Source organism: Tyto alba, unplaced genomic scaffold (assembly GCF_018691265.1).
Source record: "Tyto alba isolate M040663 unplaced genomic scaffold, T.alba_DEE_v4.0 Super-Scaffold_14, whole genome shotgun sequence".
Lineage (NCBI taxonomy): Eukaryota > Metazoa > Chordata > Aves > Strigiformes > Tytonidae > Tyto > Tyto alba.
The window spans coordinates 9,965,559-9,992,299 of record NW_024881276.1 but is presented as its reverse complement, the minus strand read 5'-3'; the positions used below and the strand labels follow the sequence as shown (position 1 = coordinate 9,992,299).

The 26,741-nt window shown below is 40.9% G+C and overlaps 1 protein-coding gene across 4 annotated transcripts in view; it reads right to left on the bottom strand.

The window, feature by feature from the left end:
• FRMPD4 (FERM and PDZ domain containing 4) overlaps positions 1-26,741 on the bottom strand; it is a 357,231-nt gene that overhangs the window by 84,975 nt on the left and 245,515 nt on the right. The gene's annotated exons all lie outside the window — the stretch shown is intronic.

The window sequence follows — 26,741 nt, the reverse complement described above, 5'->3', positions numbered from 1 at the left end:
CATGAGACTAAATACAGAGCCAACACATGCCTGCGTATCTTAAGGGAATTTCTGAGGTCTTCTAAGCAACTTTAAAGGAATAATTCCTTATAACAATAAGACAACAAGCAAAATACAGTAGCACATAAATCAGGTTGGAGAACAAACCCTTTCACTGTCTTTCTCTGCCTTTCAGATGATAAATCTCTCCTTTAAGAATACCTGCCCCTGTCAGCACTGTTGCTCTTACCTGCCAAAGCTTGCCATTGACAGGCATCGCCTTTGCTGATGTCTGCAGTGGCTGTGGGCTGCCATGTAATTTTTAACCAATGCAAAGCCTCAAGCAGCTCGCTGTTAACACTAAACATCATACATTTTGTAAGATTCAGTGACAATATAGTACACCTTTTCAAGTTTACACAGCATGTGTTTTTTTGTATTTTTTATCAAGCCTTGAAAGGAAATAATTTCTTTAACATGGGTTCTCTAGGAAACAGAAACTCTCCTTTGGCAAAAAATAACTTCAGCCAGCTGGATTACCAACAAAAATGGATATTCTTATATAGTGCAAAACTGACAATGGAGTTTTACTAAAGCAGAAGTGTTCTCCAAGTACTTCCTCTTTTTTCATTCCCCAGGTATTTCTCAACAGATAACCAGTCTTGTTCTGGAAATGGACTAAAAGATTCCCAGTATCTCCTACCTCCCTGTTACGTATTTCCAAATAATAGGCAACAGCCTGAGAACATTTCTATCACTATAGCAATTCTAATAAATTAATTATGCCAGAGGCTGTTCCCTGGTACTGAGAGCAAGTGGCACAGAACAGTCTGTGCCAACATTATTACTGCACCGTAGTTCTCACTGTAGTTATTCTTTTAACCTCCACAATAGAAGGTACATCATATCCAAAAAGCTTTGTGGGGAGAGACCACAGCTCATGTCAAATCCCAGCCTACGGTCAGGATTTATTTGGGAAGTGTTAAGTGGCACATGCACAAGCATGTTGAGGACCATTCTATTAATTCAGCTGTACGACCCTGACAAGTTCTCATCCCTAGAAATACAGGGTCTTCCAACTCAGTGGTGTCTAAAACAATAGGATCTTGTTGAGAAAGTCTGTAGCAGCTTTAGTACAAATTAATTGATAGGAGCAATAAAAGTTTTGGTAGCAGAAGTTTTGGGGTGGTAAGTCTATCATCATCCTGTGTCTCATTCTGCAAGCAACATTAGTGGAAGTATTGTGTAGAAAGATCCATAAACATGGCCATTTAAATACCAGCTGAATTTTAAATGTGTCCAATGTTGAGGAATCCACCACTTCCCTGGGGAGATTATTCCAGTGGCTGATTGTTCTCATAGTGAGAAATTCTCCTCTTGTGTCCAATCGCAATCTCTCCACAAGTAACTGCCACCCATTACCCTTTGCCTTTCTTATGTCACTCCTTGTAAAAAGGGAGTCTCCATCTTCTTTGTAGCCACCCTTTAAATACCAGAACATGGTGATGAGGTCTTCTCTTCTCAAGGCTGAACTAGCCCAGTTCTCTCAGCCTCTCCTCACATGACAGACTGCCCAGTCCCTTGATCATCTTTGTGGCCCTTCTCTGGATCCTTTCCAGTCTGTCCACAGCTTTTTTGTATAGCAGAAACAAAACTGCACACAGTGTTGCAGGTCTGGCCTAACAAGCTCTGAGTAGAGTTGGATAATGACTTCTTTCTCTCTGCTGGTGATGCCCCTGTTGATGCAGCCCAACATCCTGTTGACTTTATTTCCCTCTGCAGCTCACTGTTCACCCATACCGAGCTTGTTGTCCACCAGGACCCTCAGGTCCCTTTCCACAGAGCTGCTCCCCAACCAGGCAGATCCCAGCCTGTGCTGCACTCTTGGATTATGTTTTCCCAGGTGTAAGACCTTACACTTGTCCTTGTTGAACTTCATAAGGTTCTTGATAGACCCCGTTTCCAGCCTATCCAGGTCTTCCTGGAGGGTGTCTCTCCCTTCCCCAAGTGTCCACTTCCCCAGTCAGTTTGGTATCATCAGCAAAATTCATCAGGGTACACTTGATCCCATCATCCAGGTCACTTATGAAGATATAAAACAGTTTTGGGCCCAATATTGATCCCTGGGGGACCCCACTCAGGTCAGGTTGTCAGTTTGAAAAGGAGCTTATTTATCACCACCCTCTGGGTACAGCCTGGCAGCCAGTTCCCCACCCACCACACACACCACTTGTCTGGGCCGTAACACATCAGTTTCTCTGGGAGGAGGCTGTGGGGAACTGTATCGAGACCCTTGGAAAAATCTGGGTAGACAATGTCTACTGCTCAGCCCACATGAACTGAGCAGGTTACTTTGTTGTAGAAGGCAGTCAGGTTTGTCAAGCACAATTTGCCCTTTGTGAATCCGTGCTGGCTTTTCTCAATCACGTGCTTCATTTGCCTTGTGATAGCCCCCCAGGAGGATTTGTTCCCTAACTTTCCCAGGGACTGAAGTAAGACTGATGGGCTGGTAATTTCCTGGATCCTCCTTCCTGGATCCTTCCTAGATTCCTTTAAGCCCTTCTTGCAGATGGGGGTGATGTTAGCCTTCTTCCAGTCTTCTGGGGCATCCACCGATCTCTATGACATCTCAAAGAGTGGCCTTGCAACGACATCAGCCATCTCTCTTAACACCCTTGGGTGGATAACGTCAGGGACCATCAATTTGCAGGGATTAAGCTCCTTTAATAATTCACATACCAACTCTTCTTTCGCTGACGGAGGGTCTGTGTTTGCAAAGACATAAACCAGTTCTCTCCACACTCACGGGTGCAATCTCTCCGGCCCCACAGACCTGTTTAGATCCAGTTTGTTGAAGTGTTCCTTAACCTGATCATCTTCCGCTAAGGACAAGTCTTCTTTGCTCCAGACTTTCCCTCTGGTCTCAGGGGTCTCTGAGGCCTAAAGACCAGTCTTACCAGAAAAGACTGAAGCAAAGAAGGCACTGAGTACCTCTGCCTTTTCTGTGCTCTCTGTCAGCAGTGGCCCTGCACCACTTAGCAGTGGGACCACATTTTCCCTAGTCTTTCTTTTGCTGATGATGTACTTGTAAAATCCTTTCTTGTTGCCCTTCACATCCCTCACCAGATTCAAATCCAGGTGGGCTTTGGCTTTCCTGACCCCATCGTTGCACAATTGGACAGTGTCTCTGTATTCCTCCTGGGTCGCCTGTCCCTACTTCCAGCTCTTGCAGACCTCCTTTTTATGTCTGAGTTTAGTCATGAGCTCCTTGTTCACCTCCACACAGGCTGTCTGCTTGTTGGGATGGACCAAATTAGAGCTTGGAGAAGGTGATCCTTTGTTGTGGTTTGAGCCTGGTTGGCAGCCAACCACCCTGCAGCTGCTCACCCACTTTCCCCCACAGCCTGGGAGTGGGGGATGGAATTGGAGGGGTAAAGGGAGACTAGCAGGCTGAGATAGAAACAGTTTAATAATGGTAATAAAATGAAAACAATGACAGCAATAGAAAATATAAACAGGCAATGCACAATGCAATTGCTCACCAGCCGCTGACCAATACCCAGCCCGTTCCTGGCTAATGATCCTGAAACACCAAGATCCCACAATCTCAATCCTGGAAGTGAGAGAGATCCCCTCCTGACCACACCTCCTCTATATAGAGAGCATGACATTACATGATATGGAATATTTCATTGGCCAGTTTGGGTCTGGTGCTCTGGCCATGCTCCCTCCCTGCTTCTTGTGCATTTGCACACAGGCAGGACATGGGGAGTCAGAGAGTCCTTGAAATCTCAGTAGCAGCTGAAAAGATCAGTGTGCTCTCATCATTCTTCTCATACCAAACCCAATGCTGAATCTAAAACACAGCACTATTCTAGTTACCAAAAAGGAACATTAACTCTATTCCAGCCCAAACCAAGACATCCTTGAAGATCAACATTGGACTGCTCTTCTCTCCATGGACTTGGGATACCATGTGATTCTTCCAAGTGATCCCTACACAGGCTAAAGTCTGCTTTATTAAAGTCTAAGACCATGATCCTGTTTCTTGCCCTGCTGCCTCCTCTCAGGCTCCTGAACACCACCATATCATGGTCACTGCAGCCAAGGCTCCTGATCTTCACATCCCCAGATGGCCTGCCTTTATTTGTAGGTACAGCATCCAGCAAATCATCTCCTCTCGTTGGCTCCTCCATCACCCATGACACAAAACTGTTGCTTCTTGTTGCACACCAGCAGGTATCAGGGTAGTTCACGTCCCGCATGAGAATCAGTGTGTGTGAACATGAGTCTACTTCCAGTTGTTTGAAGGTCTCATCTACTTCTTCCTGATCAGGTGCCCCATAGCAGACTCGCTACAGCACCACCCATGTCAGTTTACCTGCCAGTCCTGACCTACAAGCTCTGAGCTGGCTCCCCCCATCCTCACAGCAGGGCTCCTTGCTTTCCAGCTGCTACTTCACATAAAGGATGACTCCTCTTCCTTGCTGCCCCAGCCTGTCCTTCCCAAGGGGTCTGTATCCCTCCATTGCAGCACTCCAGTTGTACGATCTATCTCAATGCATCTCCATGACCCCTATGAGGTTATAGCCCTGTAACCACACACAGATACACAGACACATTCCTCCTGTTTCCTCTGCTGTGGGAATTAGTGTGGGGGAATTTCAGAGAGGTACCCAAGTGTGATGATTCCCCAGAAAGGGCATGAGAGCTTTCCACATAAGGGCTGCCCTGCAGGCACTTTCTTTTTTACATACCTATGCACTTCAGGTGATTCTCTTTCAGCCTTGTGTTGTTGGTTGTCATGGCCTTTCTGTTCTTGTCACCCTGGGCTCCTGGCACACCTGCCACATCCACCACTTTGACTGTTGAGGAATCTCCCCCATCTTTCCTACTTTAGAGCTTTTCTTACCAGGTTGACCAGTCAAGTTTTCTTTGACTCTTTCCCTAAGCATCTGCTGTGTCCTGGGTTGAGTGAGTGGTGGAGTTTTTTGGTGGCAGGGGAGGGGGCTATCGGGGCGGCCCCCTGTGAGAAGCTTCTTGAAGCTCCCCCAGATCCACGTCAGCTCCACTTCTGTTTGGGAAATTGAGCCAATCGGCTGCGCCTCTGTGATAACGTATTTAAGAAGGGACATGGTGACGGGCAGTCAGACTTGTGAGGAGGAGTTGCTGCAGCTGCATGAACACCAAGGTCAGTGGAGGAATGGAGGAAGAAAGGAGGGGGGAGGTGTGCTGGAGCAGAGACCCCCCTGTATCCCGTGGTGAGACAACAGGACGGCCCCCCCTGCCACCCATGAAGATCTGCGGTGGAGCAGACACTGATTTATGGCCTGTTGCTCCTGCTCGGATAATCAAGGTTCTGTGCCCAAAGAAGGCCAGGGTCTCATGGGAAAAGGCAGCCCCACTGCTGTAATTCAGTGCTGGGAGGATTGCAGCATGCGGGGGAGTCCCACACCGGAGCAGCTCGGGAAGGGCTGCAGCCGTGGGAGAGAATCTAGTCAGAGAGAGTTAGTGACCCATGACAGAGCAGTGTGGGGAACACTGCGGCCCATGGGAGGAATTCAAGTTGGAGAAAGTTTGTGGAGGACTGTCTCCTGTGAGAGGGGGACCACGATGGAGCAGGAGGAACAAGTTCTGGACACTCCCCTCACCAAAGATGAAGGAAGTGGCAGCGCTGACTGCACCCCCCATTCCCTGCCCCTGCGCCACTGGGGGAGGAGGTAGAGATATCGGGAGCAGAGCTGAGCCCGGGAAGAAGGGAGGGGTGGGGGGAAGGTGTTCTCAAGATGTGGCAATGCTTCTCACTGTCCTACTCTGTTATGTGTTGTTAGTGCCTATAATAAATGTATGTTCTTTTTTCTTCCCCTAATGAGTCTGCCTTTTGCTTGTGATCATAAAAGGGGGATTTTTCCCCATCCCAGTCCTATCTTGAACCCCAAGCCTGGCTCTCTGTCCCTTCTCATTGCCGGAGGGGAAGGGAGAGAGAGCTGCTGCACTGTGGTTGGCTTCCAATCAGGCCCAAACCACAACATGCTGCTAGATACTGTCCAGTGTCAGATGAAAGAATATGGGCAGGGCAGAATTCTGGTCAGAGCCAGCAAAGTTGTACTTACAGACCCACCTAGATGCACAGATAAGCATTACAAAGAAATATTTCCGTCCTAGGCAAAACTTGAAGCTTATATTGCAAAAATTATCTCTCATACCAAATTAAAAAGTTAGTAATTTACAACTCTGATTGACTACTTTTTCCCATAAGGCTTTACTGTGTATATGCTAAACACAGGAAGAAGCAGATTAAGATTACTCTCTGCTGTTCTATTAAATGCCTTTGAGCAAGAGATTTCATGCTTCAGCTAACAGGTGTTGGGTAATAAAAGTACTGAGGTTAAACAAGACAGTGTATGAGAAAAGTGCTACCACTCATTATAGACCAAACAAGGATTTGTAATAAGTTAGTTTTATAGTTAACTACTTCAAAGAAAGGCCATATTTTTTGTATATATGCATATATGTACATATGAACATAAGTCAGAGCCGGTGTATATGATTTCACTTCCCTAAGGAAAGACATTCTGGCAACAAAAACTTGTTGGTGTGTGTTAGCCATTAGCTACATACTTGGACCCAGAATAAGAAAAAATAATAACCAGTTACTATTATTCATGTTTACCTTAAGATATGCTTGCCACAGGTCAAGATTTTTCAGCTATCTAGGGATGAGTGCTTCTTTTATCAGGATAGACACTAAACACTTCATACTTTCACAAGCTCTGAACTACTCTCTTTGAGGCTTTATAGCACACATGCAAAATTAGAGGTTACTTGAAAAAAAACCCCACTTAACAAATGTGAAAAATGAAGAAATAATAAAGTGTTTGGTGTAAAAAAGACTTATATAATGTTAATTTTGAAAAAAAAAATATTTGGGGTATATGTGGAATAAATCATTGAATTATAAGAAATGAGAAATTAAAAATAAGATCTTTTAATGAAACTCAGGAGGTTTATTAAAATGATTTACGGTCTGTTGCAAGGAAGTTAATTTTTATAACTTTTGTTTTAATAATTTCGGATTCCTCTCTTGCCTTCAGTCTAGAAATTGGGGTTTTGTTCCACCTCACTGAACGCAAAAATAATTATTTAATCTTAGTGAAAAGCTTTGAAATATGTTGAAGACCAAGTGCTTGTTCTGTAGCAAAGGTTCCCCTAGAGGTCAGAACAGATCTTACTGCATTTTCACATTCACTACATGTTCACAACACTGATTTTCTTGATTTACTGGTATCCATAAAAAGTGATGCAGCTGTTCTCTGCCTCCTAATATTCCCCATAGGAGAATGAAGAGATAAGGCAACCGAGATGTAATCCCTCAATTCCCCCATAAAACCAAAGTCCTGGAAAGCAATGAGCCAGTCCCACTTTAACAGCTGTGGGCTTCTGTACAGATTTTGATCTTGCTAAAGTGTTGTCCTGGGGATCAACAGGAGAGGTGCAAAAAACTCAAGATCACCCGAGAAGAAAAATAACTGGGAATCTGACTGGACTCACTCCTGCCAGGAGAATCATTTTCAGGGACTGGAAAAAAAAAAAAAAATAGCTTTTTCCTTGGCTTCCCAGGATCTGGGCACCAAGCAAGCTCCCACGGTACTGGAGGAAGACCGACTGTTATCTGCTTAGTATAAGGCTGCATTGCAAAGTCCAATAGTTAAGTCTTGTCAAAACATTATCCACAGGCAAGCTGAAGCAAGGCCAAATAACTCCTCTGACAAGTGGCATACTTGGTCCTACCTCTGCTTCAGTGAGTGTTTCATTCGTGTTTATGTAACGTGAAACTGTGCCATCACAACCAGGAATGACGACTGCTGGCTGATCTCGAATGGGGAACAGGAACCGTGGGCTTACCCCACCAGGTAGAGGATAAAACTGGCCAACATGAAGGCATGAATCACTTTGAAAAGCAAATGCAGTTTCCCATCTCCAGGCAGTTTTGTGAATTTAGCTCTGAACAGGCTATTTTGTGTAGAAGAAAGTGAATTTTGGGAGTACTTTTTGTTCCAGTCAGGCAACAACCAGGAAGAGAAGAAACAGTAACACACGTTATATTTTATTTGATACAAAATAGCAACCAAGCTGAAAAAAAAAAAACAAAAAAAACCCCAAAACAAACAAACAAACAAAAAACAACAAAACAAACAAGCAAACAAAAAAAAACAAAAAACAAAAAAATCCCAAACAAACAAAAAAAACCCAAAAAACAAAAAACAAAACAATTATTCACAGAATAATTCTTCAAGTTCTCATGGAGGCTGTTAACTGTAACAAAATATATGAGACTCTCCCATGCAGAAAAGACTACTACATCCCTAGAGAGTATTTCCATCAGAAGACAGATCAGGCTAAAAATCTGAGTCCATCATTAAGGACAACTATCTACAGAAGTGAACACTTGAGTACTGAGCTGTGAGAAGCCTGAAGCGTGTACAGTTTTCAGGCAGTGCACTGGGGTGCCGTGGGGAGCCCGGCTGGTGCATTGCAGAGCACAGCACCGCACAGGTTTCATCTGACCAGCTTCACGTCAGCCTAAACTTGCTGCCATGGCAAGATTTGTACTGGTACCCGAGCCAGCTCATTTAAGGCTGACTGGGATACGCTGACCACAGGATTCACAGCAACTGTTGCTGTGACTGCAGTGCAGAAAGGCCTCTGTTTTTTGACTAGTTTGTTTTGGTTTTTTGTTGTTTTTTTTTTTTTTTTTTCCTGAGTCACGACTGAGACCCCGATCAGGCAAAATGACCTCGTAACACACTTAGCTAAGAGAATTGCATCAGGGTCCCCATAATGAACTCAGCAGGCCTAATTAAGTGAAGTAGGCGCTCAACTATTTGCAACTTGGGTTCTACTATGGGGCTGACAGGACATGCATTCACATCCATAAATATTTAAGTGTGTTTGATGGCAGAACATAGCCAGAAAGGCTACAGGCAGCCAGCTTACCATTCACAAAAGCCCAAAACACACTTTGACTATTATCTCTGATTAAAAAAGTAAAAATTAAAATGTCTCCACAGTAGCTATGGACAAACATCACAATATCAAATCCTCTTCTACACTTATTCAAACTAAGGAAGGATATTTTCAAGCTGAAATGGCTGACAAAACAATGAAAGCATAGAGAGGAAAAGATGGGGGTGGGGAGGGGGAAACAACTGTTATTCTAGGAGTCATGAAACGCTGCAATAGTGCAACTCATGGGAGAGGCAGTAAAATATAACAAGTGCTTTTGTGTCACATCTGTTGGTGTAAATCAGTGGGACTCTGCTGACATTAATGAAGCTAAGCTGACTTATGGCAGAGAATCTGGCTCTTTATTTGCTATGATGATGACTGATGTCTAAATTTAACAACAGATTTTATACAATTATAATTAAAGGTCTGTGATAACATACAACACAAATGCAGTCTGTGCAGGAGAGTAGTATTGTGTTCATTTTGTGGCCTCATACTGTCAGTGGCACTGGTATACATAATTAAAATATTAATAACACCTCTGTGTAAGGTAGCAACACGGCACGAAATGAATACTTTCAAACTAACTACTAGCAGTCACATTTCAGGACAACTAAATAATATAATTTTATACGACAAATTTTGATTCAGCTACCAAGAACTGCAATATTTAACTCATCTTATGTCACTCCTGAACTCTCATAATGTTTTAATAATGTAGACTATATATCTGCTTATAACTCACGGCGGTGTGTTTTGGGCATTTGACAAGGTAAAATATTAACATTCATGTTTCAGACCTAATGCTCCTATCCACCTGACAGACATAAATACACAGAATTTATAAGCAAATAATTTATAATAAAACCAGACAGCATCCAGACCAACATTTAAGGAAAGAAAGTCTCAGAACCATAGCAAGGATTATTACAGGTCATAACTGGATCATAAGTCAATGCCAACATGTTACAGAAGAATCACAGATGTCATTTGTTACTTCCTCTGTCCTCCATCTTTTCACATCCCAACTCCTTATCAGTTCAATTCTTCTCCATCTAATCCTCCTCTTCTGTTTCCCAATGACTGTCTTGTACTCAGGTAATCCAAGCATTGCCATTCACACTAGTTCCTCCTCAAACTGTATTGTCTGTGCTCTTCCCTAGCTTCCTCCCCAGCTCTCCATTCTGATGTCTACCAGACGTTATTACATACTTTTTTTTTTTTTTTTTTTTTTTTTTTTAATTTGGACACGCTGCATGGATGATCTTTTTGAGATTTCAGTTTCTGCATTCTACTCAGCATAACAATTTCTAAAATTTTCAGAAGGCTCTTAACGTGGGAGAACTTCCCAGCAACATCAGAAATTACATCCCTGGCTGAAAGGTGATGTGTGGGTCACATTTCAAACATCTGCCCCCAAGACTGGGAACCAAGCTTTGTAATGACCTTTGGCAAAACAACTCTGTTTTTCCAGAAAAGTGATAATGTTTTTCAAAATACCAATTAGGTATCAGAAAAAAGAGGGGGGAAAAACTTTCAGCTTAGTCAAAGAAAGCCTGGTAAAGTTACAAATAAATAAAAAGGGTCTGTAGATGAGAGTTATTCAGCAGCCTTGAAAACAGAATGAGACCAAACAGAGTCTGGTACTTTCATTTTAGTTTTTCTGAAATTTTGCAACATGCATAAAGCAGTATATCTTTTTAAAAATCTACACTATCTGGCTTAGGTAGCAATCCTCATTTGCTGGAGAGAAAGCACATATAAATAAAAATATTACAAGTCCTAAAGTATTGTTAGGATTCAAATACAATAGTGACAATGCAAAATTAGAACCTAGACACCATTGAAAAAAGGAGATCAAAGCTTTCCTTCTAACTTATGACATACTGTGCCACCTTTTTTAATTCCCCAGAGTTTGATGGTTATGGACAGAATTTGGAATTGATACCTCCTGGGACTACATGGTAACTTCAGTTTTCATAACGGGTCATTTTCACTTTCTTATTTTAATGGGCAGAGAGATTAAGGTTCAACTAATTGACCATTAAAAACTCCTGGGAATGTCAAGAGAAACAGCTGGCTGCAAGACACAGCAGAGTGAGAAGTGTCAAAAGTTAGAGAGCACCATAAGGGCCAGCTAGGTTTCATGGGCAGGTGAGCGGGTTCTATGTGAAAGATGACCACGTCGGAGGGGAGCCCTGATGACCCTTGGGGAGCTGAACTTGCAAGGTCAGGAGTGCCAAGGGGACTGTATCAGTCTTAGTATGTGAGGCTGATGGTATCTAGATGATGGTGTCACAAACACCAAATTTGGGTACAGATGTCACAGAAGCGGAAACAATGGGGAAAAGTCGTAACGGGTACATTGTTTAATTAGGAAGAAACAAGGGTGGAGAAAAGGAGGGATGAAGGTAGGTGGGGGAGATCAAGTGTGGGGCAATGGAGAGATGAGGGAATCAAAGGAACTCGTTACACAGAGGCAAGTTGGTGGCTGGCATGTTTGTCCAGCCAGGCTCTTGGCCTGATCACCAGTCCGTCCTATCTTCTGATTAAACTCCAATTCTAATTATTTTCTGTATGAATGTACTTCCACGATGTGCATAGGGGCATGTGTGAGAGAGAGACAGGCAGAGAGACATAGATCTTCAATCAGACCAGGAAGCAGGTAGGATAGGAGGTCTGTGACTCAGCTGCCAGAGACAGCATAGGTCTGGGACCAGAGAGACCAAAGACTAAGAGTCTGCTATCGGGGAGACCATAGGTGTGGATCAGCTATTGGGGAGACCCACTTGTGCACATACATGGGGTGTGTGCATGTGCCTGTGTGGTCCCATAGCAAGCTTCAAGCCTGGTTCACTGATGCATAAGAACAGGATCTGACCATTTGTACTCTTCGTGTTTATGTGAGTGCTGTTTATGAGGATGTGGTGCTGGTTGCCTGTACGTGTGACTGGTGGTTGGCTGTGTCTGTACGGAGCGTGTGTGTGTGCACTCATCCAGGTGCACACACAGGGACTGCAGACTCAGCCTCACTGCGAGTGGGACCTGGGGACAGGGAACTGCAGCAGCCTGGTGCTGCCAGATCAGGATGGGAGGAACACCCTTTGGTCTAGAGGACCGGTGACTTGTCCTCTCTTAAAACATCTTCTACCTTTAAGTAGCATTATTTCAGATGTGCTACTTTAATTGAAACAATAACATATAAAATACATGTGAAAAGAATGAACAGGTCTGAGAACTCATAAAGAACATTTGTATTTTATACATTAGGAGAAGGATGGGAAGAACACATTGGCCCAGTTAGAAGAGAGGTCTGGTGCAGCATGTAAAATACACACCAGAACATGCTGACCATATGTAGCCTGTTGTCCTCTCCAACACCATCACTTGTTTGACACTACCTTACATCTATACTTCCTTGAAATGTGCTTTAAGCGCAACTCTTCCTTGGGGAGTTATGGCACGTACTGTACAGCTTGTGCTGCAACATCTGAGGTTGCTGATGGGCATGTTCAAGGAAACTGTTGTCTGTAACTGCCAAGAAAAGTACGCTATTGATATTGAACACTGCAAACAAAAGTCAGTCTTTAAAACAAGTAAATAAAATCACCAGAAATCAAAACCAACAACCTGTTTGAAGGTAACTTGTAACATTAGATGAAAGAACTTTATTATTACACAGGATGCCTGATCTACGGAGGCTTTGGCAACTTGTGCCATACACATGCCAAATGGATTCAAATTGTTGGGTTTTGAGTCTCTAAAGAGCTGTTAAACTAGCATATTTCCAAAGCACTACCGTTTATATTATTGGCACTAAGAGTCTACTCACTCAAAAATGTCACAGCCTTTACATCATTTAATATATTTACCATCATTATGCAGAAGTTCACATGAGCAACTGGATTCCCTAAATGGCGCTTCAAAAAAATTATATCAGGTACTAGCAATTATTTTTTTATATAGGTGGGCAGAAGAGGAAAGCCGTTTTATCCTAATGAAATTTGTAACTCATCCTGGTTATTATCGGACAACAGTATAAAACTCAAAGCTTCCAGCAAGAAATACCCCTGATTCATTTAACTTGTCCAATTTGCAGCCCGCTTCTGTGTTTTTCACTTCAATGGGATTGACAATAACGTCCATTTTCCAGAATAAGTAAAATATTTTGTTGATACTATGTAGAAACACTTCAGGAAAAAATATTTCTTCTATCTTTCAATGAAAGCATTTTTTAAAATAGAGTTATAATTCATCATTCTGTGACAGCATTTAGAAAAGAGCATTTATACAGTTATCTAAAAGCCTGGTCAAACCGTAACATCTCCCCATTTCAGTACTTTTATTACTCATACGCTTACTAAACCCATTGATCTTCATTCCACTTTTTATATGGTAATCTAAATCACTTTGAGAAATCTGTCTAACAGAGATAATTAAATGAGTTTCATTAACATCTGCAAAAGGTTCCAAGGGCATACAGTGGATTAAAGTCTGTTTTGCAGATGTGTTGGTCAGATTTCATCACCTACATGCTAAAGTAACAAGTGAAGTGCCACTTGATTCACAGGAAAACAGGAATGGAAGGGATCTGGTTTGCCCTCATCTCCAATCCCTTGTAATTTTATGCTGTATCATATAAACTGTATCATATAACCTTCTTTAAAATTTTACCAATGATCAGTGTAAACCCATTTTGGATTATTCAATCCAGTGCTACAACTGAAAGCTTGGGAATTAACTCCACTTCTCTAATGTTTAAGGGTCTTCTTCCTCGCAATCTAAATGTACAGTCCCTTTAGTTCTTTGCCACAGATAATTTATTGTTTTAAACATATCTAATTTCTTCCTAGTGTTTATTCCCTCTTGATCTTAGTTTTGCTGTATTAGACAAATCTATGCCTCCTAGTTTCTCCTCATGGAATGATTTTTTTCTCTTCCCTAATCATGATAACAACATTTTCTGCATTTGTTACAGATTGAATCTCCCCTCTCAAACATGTCTAGCCACAATTAATAATATTTCCCTATGTCCACAATGGCATTTGCCATTGACATACTCAAATGACAACATTTAGGTGACTCATTAATTCAGCTAATACATCAAGATTCCTCTCCTCAGTCATTTTAAACGCATACTTCTAGATAACTGGGAAAATTTTATTAATCCTCCATTGCATCTCTGAATTTTACTGTATTCATATATGTTCTCTACATAGAATTCCCCCCCCCATTCCTTCTTTGCTTATCCTTTATATAGATAAAGAATCACTTGCAAGTTGTTTTAACATTTTCTTTAAGAAAATACTCGGGCTGACTTTGTGCAAATCTCACTTCAGCCCTCTAGTTTCTGCTTCATGAGAAGCTTTCTGTGTTGGTCCGTCCTTTTAACTTTTCCTTGCATATTTGTTGCTATTTTGCAATCTCTTTACTGATGTGGTTATTCAGATAATTATGCCTCTCTTTCCCCAAGTTTTCAGGTGCATGCATATCACTGTAAGATTCGAGACTTTATAAACTAGTCTATAAACCTAGATGATTAAAATTGCCTTATTTAAAAAAACAAACAAACAAACAAACATTTTACAGTTCTTTTATTGTCAGAAAGAATCATTCTACAAATGGAGAAGATATCTGTACGTGTGTATACGTATATACATATATGTGTGTGCATCTCTCTCTCTCTCTCTCTCACACACACACTACGCCATCATGTTGAATCTTGAAACTGGTATTTTCATAAGGAATGAAAACACTACTGTATATCTCTGCCTCCCTCTCCTCTCTGAGTTTCTTCCCTGAGAATACCCGTTAGTCTCATATATATCCACCTTTAGCTCTCCAGTAAAAACAATGATTGTCAGATATATTGAGAGGGGTAACCTGTCTATAATGTGGCCATTAGACCACCTGCACCTGTTGTCTTGCACAGATAGACCAAAGTAATTTTAAAGTAGCAAAGTCAGATGCCAGTACCAGCTTAGCTGCTGCAGCAGAGAGATCAGCCTGGGTTGTAAAACCTGCTTCAGAAGACAAATACATTTTCAGATAGTCCATGCTGAGCTTTATGATAGCCTGAGAATGGCAGGCAGCCCAAGTAACAAAAAAGCTCAGTAGGGAATGCCTATATTACACTGGGTGGTCAGTGCAAACATATATCAGGTTTTTCATTCATGTAGCAGAAGTATTTGTGTTGTATTCTATGTAAATCTAGCCAAAGACTCTAGAGAAAATCACTTTTTTATCATTAATATTTACATTAAAACATCATTAGGACTTTCAAATACAACACAACATTTATCCTGGCAAGATGTGGATTGCTTAGCTTTTTAATTTGCCACTAAATGGTAGTTACAAAAAAAATTTACATGCAATTCTTATATTTTGACATAGATTTGGGGAGGTGAGGGTGGTAGTAAATCCCTCCTTGAAAGATTCACTCAATATTACCATACTTTAGCACTTCAGTCAAAATTAAGAATAAAGTCAGTATCTTTCTAGCACCTGATAAATAAAATATAACCACCAAGCACATGAGGATCCCAATTTTATGTCAGATTTCATGTGCTCCTGTAGCATAAAAATAAAGAAACAACAAAAACCCTACCAAACCCATGATTTTTTGAGCAAACTTTTCTGGAGGTTCAGCTGGTCTATTCTTTACATTTGAGCACAAAATCAAATAACCGTAACAGCAGGCTAAGCGATAACTTGTTTTAGCCTGACAGATCCTGAGCATGTGCAGTTGGGACGTCCTTTCTCTCTGAGGATGTCAGGGAGGAGCCAGATGACTCCGAGAATAGCTTGCCGAAGAAGCAGCTGATGGAAAAGGAACAACCCAACCCAACCAAGTTTCCCACTCCGAGCAGCTGTGGAGAAAGTCTTGTCCTGACACTCTTCCTAACAGTGCGCCCAGGCTTTCGGCACAGGGCTCAATTGCCTATGCAAGTCACAGAGGCAAGGCTGAAAAAGCAGCTGTGCAGCTATTATACATTATGTTCAGGTGATAGGGTTCCTCCTTCAGGAAATCTATTCCTGAAGGCTCATGCCACGAAAGCAGCTGGTCCTATGATTTGCCCATTAGCTCGCACTTGCTTTAATTAATTCCAGTTGGGAAATGAACAGAACTGTTTTAAAATGGAGTTTGAGGCTATTGATGTTTGCATCCCTCTGACCCAGCATCGTTCAATGCCTTTTGGAAACTTCTGGCTAGGCACGGTGTGACAGTCTGGAGAAACATGCCCTTTTCAAGACCTACCCACAATCCTGGCCCATGTGTGAAGGCATCGAACCCCCTATTTTTCATACATATGTTTTAACTAAAAAGATTCCTGACTGGAAAGTTGAGATTTTTCAATGTGCAACACCAATGTTGAGCTAACCTTCTTATAGTTTTCAAAGATAGACCACTAGCTCATCATTCCTTAGTACGCTGTTAAAATGGTGGAACTGCATTGTAATAGGATTCTGGCAACAGGAATCATGCAACAAAATCCCTAAATGTCATCACTATGAGCTGCCAGAATCAGCCCCTCATGGCCCAAAACAAAATGTCTTTTATCAGCATGGCTTTTTGCCAAGTCTCTGCTTGTCCAGCTCAAGGCACTAACTGGATTAAACAAAAACAATAAAAACAGTAGCAAAAAGAAAACACTGTACAAAAGGATTATAAGCAGGAAGAGAAACATAAAGTACCTCTTTAGACTCCAGGTAAAACTCTTATTCCCACATGATCAAGCCCCGGGAGAGCACTATCTAATACAGCACTCCTAAGAAACCGTCTCCTGTATTTCCTAAGCCATAAAAACCTTCTCCCATGTATCCCTGACTTCATGTTTTTACCTTATGCTTCATCAATATTTCACTGCTTTTTCCTTCTACATTTGCTGGATGCTTATGCCAGGACCTAACTTTAACAGGGCTTCCACATTTATGTAAGACAAAAGAGTGCCACCACAAACAGATACTTTCTACACTGATTCCTACAAAATGTGCTCGGTATTCCTCTCCTCCTTTAGGAATGCATCAGATGCAATGATTTTTGAACGTAACAGCAGTATTTATCATGAATCTTTAACAAATGCTTTTCATCCCAAGATGCAAAAAACCCAAATTGCATCTCAATGTGGAAATAAAGACATTTTAACTTAAAGCTGACACAACTAGATGTCAGATGATGAGTAAAATTGAAGCAATGTCTTTTCATAAGAGCAGAACTTAAAAAACTGTTTACGTTTACACACAGAGATGTAAGCTTATGCTTGAAATGAATAGGGAACCAAAACGTCAAAGACTGTATAGACTCCCATAATCAAAACCAGACACTGAAATGCACTGTGACAGGTTTGGCAAGTTCTGATTCCCACAGAAAAGGTGCAGCTATGGGCCCATCTACCACCAGGTCTCTTAAAACATTTTCCAAGCAGCAGATCTGCTCTGCAAGGGTGGAAAGCCCATTCTACCACAAAGAATGAGAACAGCATGATCCAAAGACCAACCTCAGACAAGTAAGAACCGGTGGAAAACATACTGCTTGATCTTGTGGGTACAGCTCATCTCGTGACCTCAAAATACTGACCGAATATTTGGAAAGCGGATGTGCGACAGAGCCTAGATCTGCATAATATAGGATGAACAGCTGCCGATCATTTGCACACTGAAGACAGCTCAATTCCACTTCTCACAGGTTGACAGAAAAGATGGACAGAAGACGTCCTTATAAATCTGATCTTATGGAAAAAATTAGCACAGCCCAAAATCATTGGCAGGCATTTCTTGGACAGAAGAGACCATGACTACAGCACCCCTTGATCGCACTGGACACCTGCTGATAAACCAAAGGTAGGGATTAAGGCTCCCAATTTAGACCAAGTATTTCAGCTTTATGCAGCAGTAAGAGACCATGCCACTGTGATCTCCTACAATCAAATCAAAAGCCAATCTGAAAAAAGAAACCAACCCTAAACGACACCACTAAAAGCTGAAAACTCCACATGCCAGCTGATTTGCATCTCCAATATTTTTCATAAATACGCATGAAAAAGCTAGGAATAAATCCAGAGACAAACAGAAATACATTAGCATTGATTAAAGCATCATCCTATGTCTTCACTGAATATCAGTGCATGTATTTGCACTATAACTTTATATATATATTACACATTAGAAATGTTACTTTACAGCAGAGCTGCAAATAATCATCTTTCCTAAGTGAGCCTAAATTCACTTAAAAATTAAAAGCAAAATGGTGTTATTATTCTGTTCAATTTCTTAAACTATGGCAAAGTCGTTCCATGCTATTTGTATCCTAAATAATATGCCTCTCCAGGTTTTAATTACGAAACACTAAATAAATCCCATGAGCAAACACTTATTCATATCTGTCTTCTGAGTTCCTATTTGTAATTTCAACTAATTACTTCCCCTGTCAGGAAAATATTCTCTGAAGTCCCAAGATGCCACACAAGTACCTCAATCTCTTTCATTTTAGTCTCCCAATGTTTGACAGAGAAAATGTAAATTCATTTGGCTACTGCTGGAAGAGTAAGAAACTTGAAATAATCTCTGCAGTGTCAGCAGGTCTTTACCTTGTGTGCTTAATCCCTGTTACCATGGTGATATTTAATTGTGCAGCCACACAGTTTGATTGGTTTATTTTAAATTGAAGTTTTTCTGTGGAATGGCACAGGATCCTAGTGAACATCAGAAAAACGGCTTTCAAAATATTGCAGTGAGTCATACTGTTGTCAGTGACTAGATTAATTTGAGTTCAGTTAAACTATTTCTTAATCTTAATCTTACATATATATGACAACATAGATAATATGAGGATTTTTAGCATTATATTTGGAAGCTGAATATTTGGAGTATAATTAAGCAGTATTTTATTGTAAGAAGGGCAATTAAAACCTAAATGAGAATGAAAATTCAGTAAGCTTTTATTGGTAGTATCATCTTGTCTTTCTAAAACAAATTACCTACAATAACAATCCAGATAAGAACCTTTTACAGTAGGCTCATACTTGATTTTCTTTATAGAAAACTGTAAATATATTGATATAACAGAAATTAAGCCAGAAGGATAAATACAGATCTTCAGTGTTGGCTTTCATATACCTCAGCATGCAGTTCCTTAATATATGAATGGCTGTTGGAAAGGCATCATCAATATGGTATTTCCTGGCATGCCATAACATACTAGATAACTTGTTTTAAATTCTGTACATACACTATGATGAACTGGTGTACTTCAACTACGCTATTTAAACAGCAGCAATATACTGTGATAATACTCCTTTCCCTGTGCTTTAGCACATTTTTTCCTTAATGCTGTAACTGGAGGCCTAGGGGAAATTTCACCTAGCCTTTGCTCTGAAAGGTCCAGTTCCATCGCTGAGTATCAGCCAGCTTTACCTTATTTATTTTTTTCAAGCTTGTGGGCACTAAGGCCCCGATGTACAGCCTGCAGCATCATTCTACCTTTTTGGTGTTTCGGGAGATGCTCTACCCTCTTTCTTTTTAGGGATATCAACTAGCCTGGCTGTATTTCATATGCAGAGCCTCTGTGTTCGCACCACTGGGGATACCAGCACGTGACCCGAGATAAGGCTTTATAGCTTCTTAGAAACCACTATCGCTCTCCCACCCAACCACCTGCATGGCTTTGCAGAACCAGAACTCAATGCTTTTAATCTCGATTCTGTAGGGACTGCACTCTGTTTTACAAGAGAGATGTTTGAAAAAGCATACTCCGACTGGGACTATCATTCTCCTACAAATTGTTTATAAGAATTAATTTGTTTTATGCTCCTGGGAAGGGTAGCTTGGTGTACTGAAGCAATGCTTCTACAGATGCATTTACATGCTGCAATGCACAGATGAGATGCTCTTATGTCATATAAAATATCTACCCAGAAGCATGTGAACTGAAAGAGTAATGAGGATTTCATCTTCTCACCTCCATACATTGTGACCTTGGGTTAGCATACCTTGATTTTTTTTTTTCTATACAGGTTCTGGTCCAGAAGTTTTATTCCACTTCCTAATCCACCTTCAAACACACAAGAATAACAGTTTTCAGGATGCAGTACTTCTCTGAATTTCATGGTGTCCCCACTCAGTTTGTTTTTGGAGAAAACACTGAAGACTAAATCAGAAACACAGATCAGAAATCTGTGCTGTAACAGAGGCCTGAAGTACACGATTCCCTGTACTCCACTTAGGTACAATTACATCCAGGCAACCCAAGGCTAATGACTGAGCAAAACCTTCTTCTCTTCTGAGTAGTCTCACCTACATACATGCCTTCTGGTGTAATTCCCCTCACCTTTCCAGTGTGAGGAATCCTCTTGGTTCAGCAAGTGACGGTTGCACATGTGTGCAGAGAGGACTCAGAAAGGGCAAGCCATCAGATAGGGAAGGAGCCACGCTGCTGTAGCTGGCTCCTGAGTTACTGCACATCAACTGGTGCAGCTGCCTTACAATGCAACCAACTCTCCATTTTTCCATACTCTAGTTAAAATAACCCCACAAACCAGCATCTCCTTGCTATTATTCCCTCCACAATGTCAATGATTTATCCCAGTTGGTATTAACATAATTTTGTCTGTCTTATGCCTGCCATATTTATGGCTAGAGCAACAGTTCTCTGTGAAGGAAGGATAATTGTTAAATCATCTTCTCTTTTCAGGAGGTTGAACTGATTTTGCAATACTTACTTTTCTACGATATGCCCGAGTTGTCTCTAGGCAGACCACTGACACAAACAGGTTGCTATATAATTTTCCTTCTTCTCCTTTCTAAATATTCAGGTTTTCTTTAAACAGTAACTTGTGCTTGTGCATCCCTGCTGCTGCTTGTCTCTTCTAGCCCCACTCCCCCTTCCACCATATGATCCTGTCCTTGAGCAGGTCAAACCCTTAGCAACAGAAAGCAGATTTGTATGCAGTCTGAAAGGAGCACAGTAGCACTCTTTCTCTAACAGCACACTATTCATATCAACAGTCCATATTATTGACAAGGGTATTAAAAAAAGAGAGAGAAAAAACAAGCATCACCATACCAATCAGACCTGTTGTCCGCCTGGTCCAGTATCCTTTCTCTGACAGCACTCAGTAACCGCTTCAGAGGAAGGTGCAAGAAACCTTGTAATTATAGAATAACCTGATTAATACAGGAAGTTTCGTCCTAGCCTTAGGCAGTCAGCAGCTGACTCACCCACTTGTCTGAAATGTAAGATTTTATATCTGCTCTAATTTTTTTGTATTCCTATGTAATTTAATAGTGGAAGTCTCATTACAAATGTATATTGCAAATGTACATTTGAATCCTATGAAGCATTTTAGGCTTTACTGTAACCTGTAGCTGAGAGTTATATTTGCTAATTATATAGGTTGTACTATTTTTATCACTGTTAAACTGCCTGCCACTCAATCTCATTGGATGTCCCTTTCAGGGACGTGGGAATAAGTGGGCCAGAGAGCGTGATTCCACTGCCTGTTCCCTCAGCATCTCACCTGGGAGCAGAGATGCCTGAAGAGGCACAGTGCAGTCAGACTTTGGCTTGAGGCATTATCCTGGCGTACAGACTGCTTTCATTCACACCCCTAACCTGAATCAGAAGGGGAAGTAAACGAACCCTCTTTTTGACACCCTGCATAAGCACAAGTGCTCTCACGGGGGATGGAGCAGCAACAGAAGTATTATTTGTATTTTTGCAAACCCCACATAAACGCTCCAGTTAATCTAGCCAACATTGTTCCCGTACTTAAGAGAAGAAGGAATATAATGCATTCAGTAAAGTGCTCTATAACATAATACCTACAGGGCAGAATGTGGCTCCTGTGGCTTCAAACTTTCACTACGGCCTTATGTACTAAGGTAGTCTTCAGGTACAAAAAACAGCAGCCTTTTCAAAACCCAGGGAGATGAAAAACACAGTAAAAATTGAGGCTCTCACTATATTTTATATCCTTTTATTGTTTTCAGCACCTTCCAACAGAATAAACTCCAGAGAAATATTCTGAGAAAGGACTAAACTGTTAATAGGTGTGTGCAACCTACAGAACACATGGACAAGAAGGTTGGGGTAGGGCCAGACATACCAGGAGGAAATAAAAGGAAAAGGAAAAAAAAAAAAACAAAACTGAATGGTCTGATTCTCTTCTGGTCTGATACTCTTCAGTTCTTATTTATTTTGAAGTAAACTGATTAGCAGGCTGTGAGCCTCAGCTTTGCATCTGGTATAAATTAGTGGCTTTAATAAGCAGGATGCTTGATTGATATGCCATTAATATAATCAATGATTGTGTTCTGTCAGTGCACACTGCTGGCCAGCTATGAGAACTGGGTGTACAAGAAGGGCCACGCAGGCCAGACAGGATGCACACAACATGCATAGAGGCACTCCACTTTTCAGAAAACATGAATGAGTTTCCTCCTCTAAGCACAGCAAGTACTGAAAGAATAAGATGAAGACTACTAAAGAAAATTTAGGTGTATGAGTATGGAAGAATATAATGACATTACTGTATTGTAAAGAAATACTGTACTGTTTATGCTTTGAGAATTTAGGATGTTGTGAGCTGTACTAGCTACCAAAGAACACAAACACATTATCTCTGTTTTATTTATGGGGAAAAAGCTGACATTCAAGAATTTCATGGTTCAGGAATAGCATAGCTCTAAGCCAAGAAAGGACAACCAAAATGTAATGATTTCACAAGCCAAAAATCATGAGGCTGATATTATATGCAGGATAACAAAACTTAGAGGAAAAAAAGAAAAAAAAAATGACAAATACACCTGGAAGAAGTCTGGAAGAATTTTGTGTTACTAAATACAAAAGCACCATTGAAGAACAACAGCAGGTATTCAAGACCAAAATATTTTCTGACTTGTTTCAACTGGTATAGCAACCATGTCATAAGATTCAGAAAGACTTCCAACGGGTAGGTCTCTCCCAGTTCTGCTGTGCACTCTGGAGACTGACCTGTGGTTTCAAGCCAAGCAGTAAAGCTGCCGGCCTTGATCTCTGGGTGTGTTTCCTTTTATTTCTTGCCTGGGGTCCCAGCTGTTTGCTCAGTTTGTTCCAGACTGGAGCACAGAAGCAAGCTAATATTCATGAAGTACAGATGGTCAGGGTCTTTGGAGTTAAATGGAGAGCAAACCAAACTGGTAACACAGACAGACCCCACCATCCTCTCTGAAGCAACAGCAAGAGTTAAGGTAAACACAGTCAACAGCATCTCTTGCAAACAAGCATATGACAACAAGCTGCCCTAACAGACCACTCTGAAAAATTATTTTAAGAGTGTAATAACTAACTATGCCTTAGTGGGACCACTGTTTCTTTGAGTCCACATGAGAAAGGCTAAAGTTTTTTTCAGCTAATCTGATTTCCCATTCGCTGGTCTTTATTTGAATGACAGAATCCAGATCCACAAAAACACCACAGTACCTCATACATTAGGAATTAAATAGGAATAGGAATCAAAAGGGTATGCTTTTCATGGCAGCAAATGTTACTTCAACTTGCACCTTAGAGTGAAGTTGTAGGGCAGCTTAAGTCAACACAAGTCTATTGCAACCCTGTTCCCACATCAGTCTGATATTTCAGTATATCAGGAATGCTGCTTATCATCATGCTCTGAGCAGGAGGTTGGACCCACTGACCTTCAGAGGATTCCTCCATACTAAACTATGCCAAAACTTTATCAGATCATGCAAAGGACTGGCTCAGGGAGCTAAACTGACATAGAAATCATTGCTTTCTCTGTAGAATTGATTTTTTACTAGCTTTTGCCAGTTTATTTCCCTCTATCAACTCCCCTCCAGGTCTGACTACCAGCAAGACTGACACAAGGGAAAGGGCAAAAATGTACAGGTCCCAAAATCAGTAAGATTGCAGCAGTGGCAACTTAGGAACCGAAATTGCCATGAGGCTAAACTGTTTGTGGACAAAATCATCCAAAACCTTCCTGCTTTACATGCTATCTCCCTGAAACCTTATATTCACACCACATAAATTTTTAATAAGTGTCATGTTTGTATTCAAATTAACATTACAGAAATCTCTCACAATCATTTACTACACAGTGTATATAATAAATGCAAAGAAAATAGGCCATTAATATGGTTAAATATATACTGTGAACTATTTCATATTAATGGTCCAGCTTAAACCAGCTTGTGCAGCACAGAAGCACACTGAAAGAATACTAGATGATTGCTGTCCTCCCATACTGAAATGCATTACTTATCTCATAAGGCTATTTCAAGGAAAAGTGGCAAGTTAAAAGGGAATGGGTGAAGTTCTGAAACTTTAATTTACCATGGCCAAAACTTAAGAAAAAGCATTTGAGAGGTTTGTAAAATGACCCCGGTTATGCCATCTGTATGGAAGAGATAATGAATTGATAGCAACATCTCAAAATATTCTGATAAAAAGCTCTTCTCGCACTTTTACAAAAGTGCTGCCTGGCGATGGAAGCTGCCCCTGAGTAGCTCAGGCCATAGGGGCTTTCAGAGATTTGAAAGAAACCAAATTTGCTTCAGCAGAAAGAATAAACATCTCTTCCCATTCACGCCTTAAAGTATTTGCACCGACACTATATAATTACTTTTCATTTCACCAAAAGATTCTCCTGGATTCTCTATTCCTCCCACAATTTTAAAATTACAATATGTCTGCTTGCAGTTGAATGCATATGTACATATGGCACTAAGTAAATTATTTAACTAAAAAGCAGGTAATGTTACTATGAATTATGTTATTTGCTTGTACAGAACTCAGGTGCACATTTCATTGTGATAATAGCTGGTTTATACATCTTTAATCAAAACCAAGTGAAGGATTTGAATTGCTTTTTCTCTTTCAGTGTGTTGCAATTTTTTAATCTGTATGGCTATAAAAAGCCTTGGAGACAATATGAAATGCTATCTTGCTGCTCTCTCTCCTGTCTTTATTGATACAATTGTCAACAATCATCTCAGTATTTCATTCCTAAAATCCAGGGGTGAAAAATGAAGGAAAAAAAAATTAAATTCTGTTTTCATTTATGCGGTTTCACGTAGTATTTTCAAAAGCAATCATTTTGAAAGTGAGAGAGGGCTTCTCCTTGGCCAAATAACAGGCACTGGAAGGACAGGTATCATATACCTCCACAGAGGAATTGCTGGAAAAGTCACTACATATATTCAGCCTTTGGTCATTCTTCTAAAATGAAGGTATATGTCGCGTAGTCACAGTGTAATCACATTGTAGTAGCTACCTGAGCTGACATTCACCAATGGTGAATAGCTGGTGATTCGTACAGCAGTACGTGGTTCCAAATGGTTTCCTGATTTTGTTCTGTTTCTGAAGGTACTGTCTTTTAAGGCATCTCAGGGGACTGTCAGCTCATGTAAGATGAATTACTGCTCTGGAGACATGGCTGGTGCATGTGTTACAGGCAAAACTGTTGCTTTGAAACATTTGATACAAGAATATGTACTATAACTCACGCACTGTGTACATACATAGCATTACTCAACTTGCTCCTAAGACTGCTCAGAGGTATCAGTGGGTAAGAAAGTCTGGCACAAGATATCAAAGACTTCTGCAGATCAGCTTCCTCAGAGGCCTCATTCTTTCCACCCCTTAAAAAGCCTATTTTTCTCCCACATAGTCTGCTATCCACATGCAGAGAAAAATGAAAGACCAGGGCCCCAAAGAGAACGGAGAGCAAGCACCTTATAAGATCATGGGAAAAAACAAACAAACAAACAAACAAAAAACCCCAAACATCTACCACAACAACAAAACAACAACAACAACATAGCAATAGTTAAGACATAATTTGGCACTCCCTGTCATGGACTTTTGTTCCTAGATGCAGTTTTCTGCATTTAAGAGAGGGACTTAAATGCACTTTAAGGTAGTAAAAGGCAATCCAAAAACTAAACAAAACAATCATTAGCTACTGAGAATTAGAAAACATTCCCAAATTGCAAAATTAATGAGTACTAATGTACTTCATTTTGTAAGCTGCAGCTGTTTATAACTACACAACAAGTGCAGCATCCCATTATGTGACCAGTGAGAAAAGAGGAGGAATCAGATGTGGTGACAGTCCTCAGAAACAGGATATTAATTTTTCAAACGAATCTCAGTCACGAAGAGAAGAACATACCAACAGTCTGCAGAAAAAATGGACACCCAAGGTGTGCAGGTCCCTTCCTAACTAGAGTAACAGAAGCAGCAGAGTCACATCTGCACAGCACTTTGGAGGCTCACCTATACTTCTTGACAAGCCTAATTAGTTCAGTCAGAAAACCTATGCTAATACAGTTATAATGTGCCTGGCATTCAGCTTCACATTGTCCAGCGTTGCACCCCGTGTCTAACAGACATGCAAAGCATGACAAATACTTGTTCAAGGAAGAAAATGACATTTCAAAGTCATCTTTTGAGCACTCATTAACCCAGACAACTTGCTCTAATTTGGACAGGTCTGAAAACACTCTGAAACTTGAAAGCCTGCAGGACACTACACTGCTGCAAATCTTGCTTTGGCTCCACAAGTAAATGTCTCCTAGGGAGCCAAGGCACACACCCTGGGAAAAGCAGGGAGGAAGAGAAAGCAGAGTAATGGGGATGCTCATTCTTATGCTGTACAATTCTGGGTTTGCAGATGACGGATCTTGAGTGAGTTAAGGGCTTTTAATGGTCAATTTAAAATAAGACTGACCCTTCCACTCAGCATTAAAAGAAA